The 15,713-nt window shown below is 40.9% G+C and overlaps 1 long non-coding RNA gene across 1 annotated transcript in view; it reads left to right on the top strand.

Annotated features, from left to right (window-relative positions):
* Positions 1-15,318, top strand: part of LOC136389100 (uncharacterized) — a 345,590-nt gene extending 330,272 nt beyond the window's left edge. The window contains exon 4 of the long non-coding RNA XR_010748264.1: positions 15,266-15,318. This is a non-coding gene — a long non-coding RNA (uncharacterized lncRNA). The remainder of the gene's footprint in view (positions 1-15,265) is intronic.
* The last annotated feature ends 395 nt before the right edge of the window (positions 15,319-15,713 follow it).

Below are 15,713 nucleotides of genomic sequence, written 5' to 3'. Positions count from 1 at the left end.
AGGGTGATTGCCCAGGAATGAGGTAAGAGAGCATCAGGAGAGAGAACATCCTAGTGTTTCAGAGACCAGAGCAACCCCAAAGCGCTCTGTCAGAGGCCAGATGGAATGGAGGAATGGAGACCAGAGAAACAGTTGGTGGTGGTCAGTTGTATGAGGTAGACTTGACGATCTCTTCCAGTCATATGAGGCTATGAAAGGGCCTTCCTCCAAATGATTGTTGAACAGTAGGAGAAAACTATGACTTCTGAATGGACCCAAAAAGAGAGTTCTAAAAAGGTGCCTGGCTCAGTGGGTGGTACAGAAAAATAAAGGGGTGGGAATCTGTCTTGAAGTGCCACGTAGTCAATAATAATAGGAATAGTCATGGTACTTGTAGTCATAACAATAATAATAATAATAACAGTAGTAGTAATAGAGGATGCAAAATTATTCCTGTCTTGTTCATGGGGGCTCTGGGGAATTCATTTTTCTATAGAACAACCTATCTAATTATGTGTTCCTTAAGCTAATATTGTCATTGTCGTTGAGAACAAAAATTCAGTGTAGGAATTGATGGCACTTAGAGATGTTCTAGGGCACATTGGGTTTCAGAAAGAAGAGTCTGGAACAAACACTAGGTAATTCAGACACACAACTGCGAACTGACCACGCTCAGTGGCAATGCCATTGACTTTGGTTCTGATGCGGAATGTGTGTGAGGCACACGCTTTCCGAATGGTGTACTGTCCTGGGAGTATCTTTTGGAGGGAAAAATGCCTCAGGGAGTTGGCAGAACAAGGAGATGGAAATGCAAATGGGAACAGTCTCCAAAAAATGACCGCTGTCAAAATTAAAGGACTTTTTTCTTTTACGTATACATGATTCATCAAACACTGCCCATTTTTGCTAGCCAAGAATGCAGAGATGGCAACCCAGAAGGACTAGCAGAAGGTGCCCTGATGATCAGTTTTGTGCACAGCCATCTGTGTGACTCTGAACACAGAGAAAATGTGTCACAGGGGCAGGTTGCTTTGTAAGGAACAAGGAGGCATTTTAGTTTCTCCAGAGTGGCTGGATAGGTATTTTAAACAGACAAGATTTTTTTTAGTGAAATGGAAGATCAGAAAAGAAAGGGAGAGTTGAGGTTACCAAAAGAGATATAAAAAAGCAGAGTTCCAGCATTCAAAGAAGTTCTAAGCATGAAGCGGAATCTAGTAGTTGTAGAGAATACATCATGCCAATCCAGGATGGAACCCTTCAGGGCTGGCAGTGGTAACATTTTTGTTGGGGGAGAGGGGCTGTGGATGGGGGAAGGTGAAAGATGCAGTCCCTGAGGTTATGCCAAGATGGGGTTGTTCCCTGATACCGTCCAGAGAAGCTCAGTGCCAGGAAGGAGGATGCCCAACAGAGCCTAAGACCCAGAAGGAAGTTCACAGAGCCTAGAAAGTAGGTCACACCATGAGTCAGACTAGAGAATATGAGCAGGAACCCAGCTGTAGAAGGAGCAAAGGTGGGTGACCAGAAAGCCAGGGAGGAAATATGGCGTTGCTAGAATGACAGGATGGCGTAGGCACTTACCCCACGGTCCCCTTCCAGTCAAAAGTCCTCAGAGCTGCTGTCTCTCCACTGGACAGGGCCTGACCAAGTAGCAGACGCTTGGCTGCATGCATTTGATATGATTTCACCAAAGGAGACACAGGGCCAACAGTGTGTAATAAGTTTCATATGCTCTGTTCATTATTCATTGAACAAATAGGTATTGACTTCCCACTGTGCGCTGGGTGCTGGGGCCTCAGACATGAGGAAACCCTGGCTCAGATTCAGCCAGTCATGACTGTGCATGTATCAGTCTGTACCCACCAGGCCATGGATAAAACTGCATTATTCATAATGTTTAAGGATTGCTTTTTAAAAAATTGCTGGAGAACATAGTCAAAGAATTTGAGAGACAAGTCTGACAGTGAACCTGGCAGCTGAGAAATAGCATAACCCAGTGAAATAGAAAGCATCACGTGATCTATGGAAACCAGGGTTGAGACGCATACCACGGTGCCCCCGCTATCTGGAAGGGTTTGATAGAGTGTCATATTTGATAGAACTTGCTTGGAGTAGGATGGAGGGGTCCAAGCTCAGCCTGATTCTGGTTGCATTTCTTGAACAAATCATTTAACATCTTAGGGACTTGCTTTCTTCTGGGTAAAATACAAAAAAAAAAAAAAAATACTAACTTTCTCACCCACCCCATTATAACGAAGGTTAGAATTAAATGAGATGTTATAGGCCTATGTGCTTTCTAAATTGCTAAGCACTGTATATACACTTTGAAAACTTCAAACTATATGCTGAAAAAACACTGTTACTTAATCCTGGAATATAAATTGGGGGGGGGGGGTACCAGAATGCTGTTAGGGAGAATGGGATTAAGAGTCTAGGCACAGAATTTCTTTTTGTGCAGCCTTTATGTCATTAAGAATAGTACAAGTGATTGGTGTGTTGAAGATATAGAACATAAGCTTATGAATAAGAGGGATCAAAAGCATCAGTCAAAAGGAGTATCTGATAATAGCAAACACATAGTTTAAGCCAACTCTCATTATCCCCGAAAAATAGGGCTGCTGGGTACAAAATTCTGGGTTGAAGATGATTGTGTGTCAGCACTTTTAGAAGACATTGTTTCATAATATTGCTAATTCTACAGTTGCTATGGAGACATCTCATGTGACTCTGTGCTCTTTCTACACAAGCTGACATTCCTCTTTTGCTGCCTTAAAATCTTTTCATCTTTATATTTATCATTTGCTATAAATTGTAATTCTTTTTATCAGAGCAGGAAAATTATGTCATACTCTCTTTTCTACCCTCTAAGCATTGAAAATCATACTTTCATATTGAAAAATGTCAATAAATATCAGTAAAACTCTGGTTTTTATGTGACTGAAAGTTTGCAAAACATCAAAGACAACTGAAGTTAATTAATCTTCTGCACATAAAGGTGCCCTGTTTATGGGCTGGTGATGTCTGAATGAGGAATATATCAAAGACCTCCACAATTCATAAAGTATGTTCTTATCCCATAAAAATTTCTTTTGTCTCAGTGAAGTCACTAATTATATTGTTACAAACGAGATTTTCACAAAATTTTTGTTTTGATTTAGTATTGTTCTAGTACAAAGAAAAATATAAACATATACAAAGTAGATAAAACATTAATGAAAGGAAATGTAATAAAAAGAAAGTTTATTGCTTCCATATCCATGTTTTAAAAGTTACCCTTTTAAAATATGAGAAGCTATCCTTCAAAATTAACACAAAATATAAATTATAACTTAGGTTTATCTAAAATCTAAACCAAAATATTTAAGTCAAGCTGAAAAGGTTTGCAAATTTAATTACATCACTAATTAGTTAATAAAAAGACTACTCACAATTCCAGTACTCAGAGCTCACCTGCTGCCTCTGTCTAGATTCAGAACCGCATTTGATACACAGTGTGCAACCCTACATTTTAGAAATTTAAAAGCAAAATGAATGTTTCCTAAAATGAACATGTGTCTGAGCTACTGTGTCCAACTGTTGCAAATAGCACACTCATTGGAAATATCTCCAGAATGGTCAATTGGGAGCAGCAGGGAAGTAAGACCGTGGATGCTCAGCTCTGTGGGGAAGCAGGACTTCTTCAGGCAAGACCCTCTCACCTCCTAGTTCCCAGAGAGGAGGAGACCGCACTCCCCTCTGGGCTGTCCGTATCCAGCACTCGGCAGCTGGCTCCATGCCTGGGTGGGAATCCTCTCTTCCTTCTTCTCTCTCACCTCTCTGAATCTGGCTTGTGTTTTGTCTTTCTTGGCCAGCCCCGGGGATTGAGCAACAAAATGCAGATTGTGTAACTTCAGTGATTTCTGCACACAAGCTGAACGCTCCGGTGTTTACATTTACAGCTGGCATTGCACAATAGAAAGACGAATGCGAGATATGGGCCAATAATTTAAAACTGAATTTTTCCTTGTTTGGTACAGCATGAAAGAGCAACTGAAAACACCATTACCAGTTCTGGAGAGAGAGAGAGAGAGAGAGAGAGAGAGAGAGAGACTGGTGGAAGAAGGGAAAAAATATCTTTTGTAGCACTTTTTCCTGTTCTTTGTAAAATGGTTGTTTTTATTTTGCACTTGGCCCCACAAATGATGTACGAGCTCTGGTCCTGGAACATGCTGGGCCAGAACTGGACTCTGGATCCCAAGTGACAGAAGCAGTTGTGTCTTTTTAATACATATATTTACCTTTAAAAAAAACTTTGTAATATTTAAGGAGCGGCCTATTATCAATGGCTTAGGACAGGGGTTCCTCTTGCTCAGGTGCAAGGGCAGAGCTGACTAAGGCCCCCCAAACGCACACCAGCTCAGACACAGCGAGCACCAGCAACCGGTTGCAGGCTGGAAGGAAGTCCGGTTGTGTTGGTCAGTTTACAAGATGGCAGAAGGGTCAGAAAGGTGCACAACTTGGGACAAAATGGGATTTTGCTATTTTCATTTTTTTTCTCTGACTTTCCTATAAAGTGGCCTCTCCTATAGAAAATCTCATTTACCTGCATTGAACGTTAATAGAATTTTTGAAACCAATGTGTGTACATAAACACAGCCATTAATGTTTTACAAAAATGGTGGGGTTTTTTTTGTTTGTTTTGTTTTTTGTTTCTTTCATATTTTTCTGAACATTAGTAAGATTGGCATTTCCCAAAGGATGTAGGTAGTGTCTTTATTTATGTCCCCCAAGGCACATAGCATAATGACTTTTATTAAATATTCAGTGCTTAATATATACACATTGAATTGATTTTGTTTCTTTATTTGCTTCATTGGAATATAGAGAAGTTTTAAATTTTACACTATATTCCCTCTGATGAGGATGGTTCAAATATTTCAAAATAAGTGTTGTGTGCATACCACAAACACTTGTGAATTGCATCTTTATGTCAACCCCATTCCACCACTCCCAACCCCCAAATAAATTCCAGCAAAAAAATAATCACAAGTGGAAAAACAGCCCACGTGGAAGGTAGTTGAGTGGTCAGGTTACAGGACTCCATGAACAATCATAGGGTCCTGGAAATTAAATTTTACTTTCCTTCCTCTAAATGTCCCTGACACCTCAGACATTGCTGAAGTCAAATCATGGTTAAATAAGGACCTATTGTTGGTTGCATTATTTTTTTAATTATATAACATTGTTCTTTCCTCAACTTTTCCATCAATATAGGAGAAAACAAGTCATCCATCATTGACTTTTCATTGCCTTCCCTCGCACGTGTGTTAGCCACCCTGACCCACAGGATTAATTTTGGGTTTACCTTTTTAGAATTCTGAGGGAATGTGTGAAAGGGCCTGGCCCTTCTCCTCTGAACAGTCAAATTTCAGGCAGCGTGGACAGAGGGGCTGCTTTCTAGACGGGTAGTTTGCAGCACCTTATTCCAAAGTACAGCACTCCCTGGATAGACACTATTTTCAACCATCATTGCCATGCCCTGTTTGCAACCATCATGGCAAGAGCCTACCCAACAGAGGGGTGCTCCACAAGTTCACACTCCAGTTCCTGTCCCGCCTGCCTCGGGGCTCTGTCACGCATTGGCCCCTGTGTCCAAGGACCCTGACTTCCCCCTAGACTCCCGCCAGAGACATAATGAGCCGAATTTGACTGCTTGGCCATATGCACTCCGTCTTTTCACAAGCTCTTAAGGGACAGGGGAGCAAATGGTGGGTGACACATTAAAGGAGACGGATATTGAGCAAGTGAGAATGTCAGCTAGGTTTTCACACTCCACAGGACATCGTACATGTAGTGTTTACATTTTCTTTTTCTTTTTTTTTTTTTTTGGCCTAAAAAGCATATTCATTTGTCAAGGTCCAGAAATTGTTGCATGAACATCCAGGCACTGTGCTGACATTTCTGAGGTCAGACTGATGAAATTGAGTGGGACTTCACATTTAGCATTAAGAATCAGGAGGCTCTAACTTACACTCTTTAAATCTGTCACATTTAGCAACTGTTACCAAAAAAAAACAAAAAAAACAAAAAAACAAAAACAGAAAAAGAAGAAAAAATAAACTTCAGTTGTTTCCTTGAGATGATTTACTTTTTTTCACTGTGCCTTGATAGCTTTCTCCCTCCAACAAGCCAAATCCTATCCACCCTTCAATCTCTTCCCCAAATACTCCTCTTCTAAACTTGTATCATTTGTTTTCTACAATACCAGTTGACATTCATCTTTGATGCCTTGGTTCAATTCCTTTATTATTTTATTTTGGTTGCCTGACACTTCCGTTTAACTTTTCATATGTCCATGCTTTATCTCCTCAAATTGTTAGTTCTTGAAGAAAACTAACGAGTTTCAGCACAATATTTCAGTAACTTGTTGTCTAATGTTGATATACTTTCTATTTATTTGTGTATAACCTTCCTCGCTAAAATATCAGTTGTAAGAGGGCATTGACTTTGTCTTTTTCTCTGTATCTTCAAAGGCATTAAGAACAGTGCCTAGCAAATAGTAAGGGCTCAGCAGATGTGTTAAATGGATAAATGACTGAAAGAACCAATTTGTGTTTTCCCCTTTACTTTAGATTGTAACATATTTAGCATTTGCTTTAACAAAGCTGGCAGCAGTAAGAACCTGCTTAGTGGTTAAAAGTCCTGGTTCTGTAGTCACAGGGACATGGGTTTAAATCCATTTTCTTGTTTACTATCATTTTCTAGTTACCTGATGTTGGACAAAATGCTAAACTTCCCCGTGCCTCAGATGTTTCCCCTCTTAAGGGAGGATAACAATACCTATTTCATAAAGTTGATTAATTTAATAAGGTATCATAGAGGAGGGAAAATCATTTTCCCTCTGCCCTTCTATGTTCTTGCCTGAGACCCCACCTATAATAAAAAGACAGATTAACAAAAGAGAAACAAATTTAATTAGGCATGTTTGTGTGGGAGTCCCACAAAGCTGTGTGACTCAATGAGGGGACCAGAGTAGGAAGCTTTCATTTCTTTTAGACACAGAAACAATAGTTGGGTGAAGAATTCAAAAACAGAGTTGTGGGTTAAGTGTAGTAAAATGGTGAAGATGAACAAGGTTGGTTTATATAGCCCTCCCCCCATAAATTACCCCACTCTGGTGTTAAAGATGCCTTCCACCCTCCTGGTATAAGGAGAGTACCTTTTTTATGGAGTCACATTTCTTGCTCTCAGGGGAACAAAGGAGGTTCAGAGTGCCCTTCTGACACCAGCTGTTTCTCAAGTACCTTTAATTCAAAGTGATCAATAGGCCAAATTGATGCATTTTGGAGGGGAACAGAATCTGAATCCCTATAATATGGTATTCAGCGTGGTAGGTACACAATCTATTCCTATTAGATGAGATAGCTTCTAGAAAAATTGTCAAGTATGCAAAAAGTGAGCATTGTGAATCGAAACGTTCCCCCAAATGTAGGAAAAGATGTATTATTCTGAGGCATAGGAAACAAGACACCCTGACAACCAGGTTTTAACGTGTTCAGTCCATCAGTAACTGACCTCAATAAAAGATTTCAGCAACCCAAGCAGCCAGGGTCAGCCGCTCTCTTCCAAAAATCAGTCAAGGACAGACTCACTGTAATCAACCTGTCTATGAGTGCCAACAAGTCAGCAGCACTGTCACCTAAGTAAGCATGCTACAACAGGTGGTATCAGCCTGCTTAGGCCTCTGGAAGTCCACCAGACTCTGAGCCCCATGCTTTCAAACCCCCTTTGGAGAGTGGAGGTCCCATCATGCTGTGACCTACTGATAGCAGACATAATAACAAGCAGTAACCACTTTTGCATACATTATTATTTTATTGAAGCTAACCACAACCATTTACAGTGGATACTACTTCTTCAGAAAAGGAAAAATAAAAATGTAATTTTTAAAATAACATTTATTGGATGCTAACTGGTTTTTAGTTCCTATCTTCAGTGCTCAGTGCCTGAGTTTCTGTTTTATTTTTCATTTACACTTCACAACTGCCTTATGAAATAAGTGTAGTCTCCTCATTTTATATATTTATGTTTCTTTTGTATTTTTATGAAGTGAAAAGCAGGGAGGCAGAGAGACAGACTCCCACATTCACCCTCTGGGATCTACCCCACATGCCCACCAGGAGGTGATGTTCTGCCCATCTGGGGCATGGCTCCATTGTAACTGGAGCCATTCTAGCACCTGAAGCAGAGGCCATGGAGCCATCCTCAGTGCCTGGGCCAACTTTGACCCACTGGAGCCTTGGCTGTGGGAGGGGAAGAGAGGAAGAGAGAGGAAGGAGAGAGGGAGGGGTGGAGAAGCAGATGGGCGCTTCTCCTGCATGCCCTGACTGGGAATCAAACCCAGGACTTCCACACACTGTGCTGATGCTCTACCCCTGAGCCAACCAGAGAGGGCCTCCTCATTTCATTTTGTTTATTCTTTAATTTTTTCATTGAGGTGTAATAGAGAGGAAAGGGGGAGGGAGAGAGAGAAAGAGAAGCATCAACTTGTTGTGTACTCACTTAGCATTTGGTTGTGTATTCATGGATTGCTTCTCAAACGTGCCTGACCAGGGGTCAAATGCACGACCTCAGCTCACTGCAACTATGCTTTATCCACTGAGCAACCCAGTCAGAGCCTAGTCTCCTCATTTGACAATTAAATGTATGAAGCTTAGAAAGATTGCAGCCACCTTGTCTGTTTGGCTCAGTGGTAGAGCGTCAGCCTGGCGTATGGATGTCTTGGGTTTGATTCCCGGTCAGGGTACACAGAAGAAGTACCCATCTGCTTCTCCACCCTTCCCCCTTCTCCCTTCTCTCTCTCTCTCTCTCTCTCTCTCTCTTCTTCTCCCACAGCCATGGCTCAGTTGGAGCAGATTGGCCCCAGGCACTGAGGATGGCTCCATGGCCTCGCCTGAGGTGCTAAAATAACTTGATTGCCAAGCAATGGAGCAATGACCCTAGATAGGCAGATCATTGCCCGGTAGGAGGCTTGCTGGTGGGTCCCATTCAGAGAGCACGCAGAAATCTGTCTCTCTGCCTCCTGTTTCTCACTTAAGAATAAAGAAAAAAAGAAAGGAAAGAAAGATTACAGCTACTTGGAATGCACAGTAGAACTACTGTGGTTTAAAGACACTTAGAGAGCGCTGCTCTGTGAGGTTATACCACCAACTCTGGACACAGTTAGGTTTGTATGTTTCATCTTCCTTTCAATTCAATTTTTCATTCTTGAAACAATTATATAGTCACAGAAAGTTGCAGGAAAACTGTACACGGAGCTTGCATGTACCCTTCACCCGTTTTCCTCAATGATACCATCCTTCAAAACTCTAGTACAGTAGCACAGGTGGGAAAATCACCATGACACAATCTAGGGAGCTATTCAAAGTGCACAAGTTTCACAGGCACTCATACACTTATCTGCGTGGGCATGTGTGTGCATACACATGTCCATAGGTACATTTATATCGACCTACTCTATGCAATTTGGTCACATGTATAAATTCATATCACCATCATCACAAATCAAAATGTAGAACAGTTTCAGCTCCAAGACCTCTTGTGTTGACCCTTTCTACCCACCTCCATGCCCCTCTCCCTTCCCTAACCTCTGTCTACCATTAAGCTCTACTCTATTTCCATAGTTTTCTTGTTTTAAGAATGTTGTGTGAATGGGATCATACAGTGTAACATTTCAAGATTAGTTTTTCAAACTCAGTCTAGTTTCCTTTAAGATGGGTCCCAGTTCCTGCCTGTATGAACAGTTTTATTGCTACATAGCATGCCTGGAGTGCAGGTGTCATAGCTTGTTTAACCACTTACCTGTTGAAGGCCATTTGGGTTGTTTCCAGTTTGGGGTTATTACCAATAAAGCCTCTATGAACATTCATGTATGGGTTTTCGTGTGAACATTCGTTTTCATTTCTCTGGGATAAATGCCCAAGGCTACAATTGCTGAATTATATGGTAAGTGCATGTTGAGTTCTTAAAATAACTGCCAAACTCTTTTCCAGAGTGGCTGCCCCACTTCCATTCCCAATGTCTGAACAGTCTCATCTCTCTATGTTCTCACCAGCGTGTGGTGTTGCCCCTGAGTTTTATTATGACCCCGGTAGGCCTGTAGTGCTCTCATGGTTTGAGTTTGCATTTCCCTAATAGCCAATTATGTTGAACATTTTTGTTTCATGTGCTTATTTGCCATCTGCATGTCCTTCTTTATGGAATGCCTGTTCATGTCTTTGCTCATTCTCTGATTGGATTGAGTGATTACGGTTGAGTTTTGAGGGTTCTGTATATGCTTTAGATATACACCTTTGTTGGGTATGTGGTTTGCAAAGGATTGTTCCCCATATGTAGCTAGACCTTTTCCTCTTCCTCACAGGGTCTTTCACAGAGCCAGAGTTAATGTAGATGAGGTCAAATTGACTCATTTTTCTTTTTATTGTGTTTTGGTGCGAGGTCTGAAAACTCTTTACGTAGCCCTAGCTCCAAAAGATTTTCTCCTTTCTTTTGTTTTGAAAAGTTGTATCATTTGACATTTGACATTGAAATCCCCATGGTCCGTTTTGAGTTGCTTTATATGGAAGCTGTCAAGTCCAGGTTGAGGTTCATTTATGAGCTTTCCTTTAATCCTCACAGAGGACACCAATAAAACCTTCGAAATGTATGCCTCGAGTCAGAAAGCGGAAATGGAAGGGGAAGTTTCAAGAGGTTTGGTGCTTTTTTTATATAGATATATCTGGAAATGAAGGTATTGCATCATAATATTTTTTTACAACTTAACTGAAACTTCTAGTTGTTTTACTACTTAACTAGTCATAGCCCTAACAACACCTAGACATGAGGAGAAATGCTTAAAGGGATGACTGGTTAAATGGTTAAGCTATTTGTGATCTATACTAACTTGATGATTGGAAATGCTAAGAGTTTTTTGGTTTTTTTTTAAGTTTACTGCTTTGAAAACTGTGTTTTCCAAGATCTCTGTTCCTGATATCAAACCAAACTAGCTCTCATTTAAAATCCTAACTCCAGGCCCTGGCCGGTTGGCTCAGCGGTAGAGCGTCGGCCTGGCGTGCGGGGGACCCGGGTTCGATTCCCGGCCAGGGCACATAGGAGAAGCGCCCATTTGCTTCTCCACCCCCACCCCCTCCTTCCTCTCTGTCTCTCTCTTCCCCTCCCACAGCCAAGGCTCCATTGGAGCAAAGATGGCTCGGGCGCTGGGGATGGCTCCTTGGCCTCTGCCCCAGGCGTTGAAGTGGCTCTGGTCGTGGCAGAGCGACGCCCTGGAGGGGCAGAGCATCGCCCCCTGGTGGGCAGAGCGTCGCCCCTGGTGGGCGTACCGGGTGGATCCCGGTCGGGCACATGAGGGAGTCTGTCTGACTGTCTCTCCCCGTTTCCAGCTTCAGAAAAATAAATAAATAAAAATAAAAATAATAAAATCCTAACTCCAGAGATATCATCTAGTGGGTATTAACACCATACCAATGATCTTCATAACAGGCAAAAGGTCAACGCCATGGACCTTATGTGAAGTCTCTTCTGCTTCCCTCATGTAAACAACTATTTGTATTATATGGACTGCCCCTTGAGAAAACACCAGTGTTCCCTCCTGGAGCAGGACCTTGCTAGAGAGGGCGTGAAGGCATTCCCCAAACGTGTGTGAACACGAGTTTTAGTTGATGGCAAATGTAGGTAGTTGAGAAGCATGTGGGGGAGTAACCTGGTTAGTCCAGAGCACCTTGTAAAACTGCGTTGCCTGCTAGTTAACCTCATACAGTTGTAACTGATGTTTCCCTGGTGATGTTTCATTCAAGAAAGAACAGAAAATGAGGCAAAGCAAGCCAAACCGGAGATGAGAATATTTCTCTTGAAAAATAAAATAAAATAAAATAGCACCAGGGAATGAAGAAAAACCCTAATTTCCATTGATGTGAGAGGATACTATTCAGTAATTGCCTCTGCTGGCTCATGTTGGAGAATTTCAAGGAGAACTGCCCTTTCTTATGAAAGAGCATAAATATTTTTGGAACATGACGCTTCATGTTTAAAATAATAGCAATAACAACAACAATCATAAAAAGGCTGTTCTGTTTCAAAAGTCTATTTAACCCTTAGCTATATCTTAAAACACATGAGCCCAAGTCTCAGGAATGCGGGTTACAGTTTAGATTGCTCAATCTCATTAGCAAAAGCCACCTCTCTGGCAATTGAAAGAATGCTACTGTGAAGCACTCCGAGGCTGGGCTTTGGTTCAAATGAGGGAGAGATAAGAAAACAAACCGTGAAGACGCTGTGTGGTGTTTTGAAGATGACTTTTCATTTCTGTTATTAATGGGGCCAATTTTGAAATGTTTTCTTTCTCTAGCCTAGCAGCCATAAATTGTGGACGGGAGATGGGGTATTTGAGTCACCAGCAGATGCGTGATGATATCAGTGTTGAAGTGGAAGCTATTCACTCTTTCAAGTGCATATTAGCTATACATTTCAGCCAGTAAATGTAAACACCACTTGCTCAAGGCCTTTCTACCAATTTCTTACCTGCAGAGATGGTATTCCATCAAACAAAATACACAGAATGACTTATTTTGTGGCCTATTGTATTTTTTAAATGGCTGGAACAAGGGCTTCTTACAAAAGAACTTTTATGCCGAGAGGTGTGTGTGTGTCTGTGTGTGTGTGTGGGGGGGGGTCTGTGTTTCCTCTCTTGAAATTGAACTCAGTGTGACTATATGATGGTAATGATGGAGTGTGGCATCCAGGGCTAGGTCGTGAGAGGCAAGCAGCGATGCTTTGGATGTGTCTGGATTCTCTCTTGTAGCCTTCAGCAGCCATGTTTATAGTCTGACTGTCCTAAGGCCACCATGATGTGAGGGAGCCCAAGTAACCTGTGTGGGACAAGCACTTGAAGAGGCTCTGAGACTAATCCATGGAAACGGGTATTTGGCAGAACCTCACCTCTTATAGTGTTCCTCACCCCACTGTTCAGCTCCAGCCAACGCTTGCCTGCAAACAGATGAAAGATTCTGACCTGGAAGCACCCAGTATAGCCCTTCCCAAATTCCTGACCCACAGGAACCATCAGAGACTTTAATTATGTGTCACATAAGATAAATAAATAAATACATATTGCTGTTTTAAGCCACTACATTTTGGGGTGATTTATTATTATACCTCAATATGTAATGAGAGTACCTGATGACTTGCTAATTTAATCAAATAGCTTGTTAATTTGGTTAATGAAAAACATCAGACCAGTCTGTGGGCAGAAAGAGATGATGACTCACGTGGGTTCAATCGGAGACATCGGGTCACTTTTTTTTTCTTATTTTTTAAAATTTTTTGTTGTTGTTGTTCATTTTAGAAAGGAGAGAGGGAGAGAGAGAGAGAGACAGCGAGAGAGAAGGGGGGAGGAGCAGGAAGCATCAATTCCCATATGTGCCTTGACCAGGCAAGCCCAGGGTTTTGAACCAGCGACCTCAGCATTTCCAGGTCGATGCTTTATCCACTGCGCCACCACAGGTCAGGCCGGTCACTTTTTGTTGACCGTTTATTAAAACCTGTCCTGCTTTATTTTTTTCCAATACTGCTCCACTATTCCTCTGTGAGAGAATGAGGACTCATTTTACAATGTTTTCTCCCTCCCCACCCCATAGCATTGTTTTTCTTCCTCTTCAGCTACATGAATTGTTTCATTCTTAAAACTCTATTTCAAGTCTCTGGTCACCAGAGCCCTCTGGGGCCACCCCTTTCAACCTTCCCTGCACTTCTGACTGCATTTGCTTGTCACGTAGCGTCGATCGCGTGTGACATGTGTACATGTCTGCATGTCCTCCTCAAGTAGATGATAATTTCTTGAATATCAAGAACCACATTTTACAATTTTTGTATCTTGATATCCCACAGAATTGTAGCATAGCCTTTCACACAATTCCATGCTGAATTTCTGGGATGTGCTCTTTTGATAGCCTGTGTCTTTTTCTAAGTATCATAATGGACGATTTCCAATCAACTTGGGCATAAACATCTATATTTATAAATTGGAAATAACTCATTGAAAAATTACAATTTAAGCGACACTGTTGTCATTTGGGGGGAAAGAAAATAATAGGTGTTTAAATAAGATAATCCCTATTTTTTCCCATAAATATGCAGATTGTTATAATCAAACAAATCAATATAATTTACACTTGTAGTTATAATCTAATGTACAACTGATTAAAAAAAAGACCCTCAGCCTTTGAGCCAATGAATAAGGATTTGATTGAAGCTGTAAACATAGTAAAGGCTCTTACTACTAAAATAATTTCTTTCATCAAAGAATTTATCTCATTTAGGTTAGGGATGACATAAAAATTAAGATTCGATTCAAATCAGTCCCACACAAAAAAAGTGAACTTGCTTATTTTAAAGTGAGTTAGTATATAAACTTAATATGTTATTCTTCCATGTGACATTCTTAACCAGGCAAGCTAATCAAAGAAAGCCTGCTAGGTTTTATTGTATAAGATATAGTCTTAAACCAAAGTCATTTAAAAATTAAAAAATAAATAAAAGCAATCATTCCAACTGGTTATTTACTGATCTGTAGACAAAAGGGCCAGTTGACTGCCTGAATTTTAAGTCTAGCTGATTTGTCTAGTTCGATCCAAGAAAATAAAGTTTGAGAACACCCTCAGCTGACATGCTCAGACGTTGTCTTGGTGCCCAGAGAGCAGCAGCAAGCACCAGGCACACCTACCCTCATTAGCGGAGCCTCCCACATCAGACCAGCACTGCAGTGTGAGCCTGGAGCAAGCCTGGAGGTACAAAGCCGACCCCAGCTCCCAGATGGAAAGCAAAAATTAGTGACTAGGAAAATGGAAGGTCCTTGGGGCACAGGCTTAGTCACACTCAGTGTCAATGGTCTAGGAGCCAAAAAGAAAGTCACATTAAAAAAATAAATAAAAAGGAAGGGACAGTAAAAGAGAACAGCCCCACCAGTTTGGTCTTTTCTTTGCAGGAATCCATGTGATATTTAACCAAGACAATTATGATCACTATTTATAGATTCTGCTATGGAGAATTGGGTGAGTTTACATATACATATATAAATAAATACACAGTCATAATCACTTTGGATAAATAGACATTCAAAACAAGAACCAGAGGAATCATACTTTCATCTCATATTTGTATAATCTTTCATTAATTGTAGTGTTGGCAATGTTGTTGAAAAACTTGTATGACCACCCAGGACTAGAAATATACATGTAAATGATCTTTTTCCTTTCAGTGAGTTTGTCAGCTGATAATCATCGGTCCCATCTTCTTCATCAAAGGTCAAAACAGAGGCAAGTAAGTTATTGATTTTTTATCAATTCTCAACAGATGGACTCCAGAGATGTGCAGAGTGTCATACAGGATCTGAAATGGTAGCTTACACTTTCCAAACCCCATAGAAGAAGAGCTATTTTACTGCAAAGTGACATGTGAATGGTTACTTACCATCTAGAATACTACTTCATCAAGTACTTAGTCCAGATTAATTAAACTAGATTGAGTTAATTGAATTGAATTGAATAATGTTGAAAACACCATCAAAAAATGGTGGAAAAAAAATCCATCCCAGCTGCCTGCTGGCAAATAACTGCATGTTACAATGTCAACGTCACTTTATTTTTAAAAAAATAATAGCCAACAATATTCCCAGGTAGGTACAGGAATATGCTCCACCCAAAAAT

This window comes from Saccopteryx leptura, chromosome 1 (genome assembly GCF_036850995.1).
Source record: "Saccopteryx leptura isolate mSacLep1 chromosome 1, mSacLep1_pri_phased_curated, whole genome shotgun sequence".
NCBI lineage: Eukaryota > Metazoa > Chordata > Mammalia > Chiroptera > Emballonuridae > Saccopteryx > Saccopteryx leptura.
The sequence above is the reverse complement of the archived record's forward strand: the minus strand, read 5'-3'. Positions and strand labels throughout refer to the sequence as shown.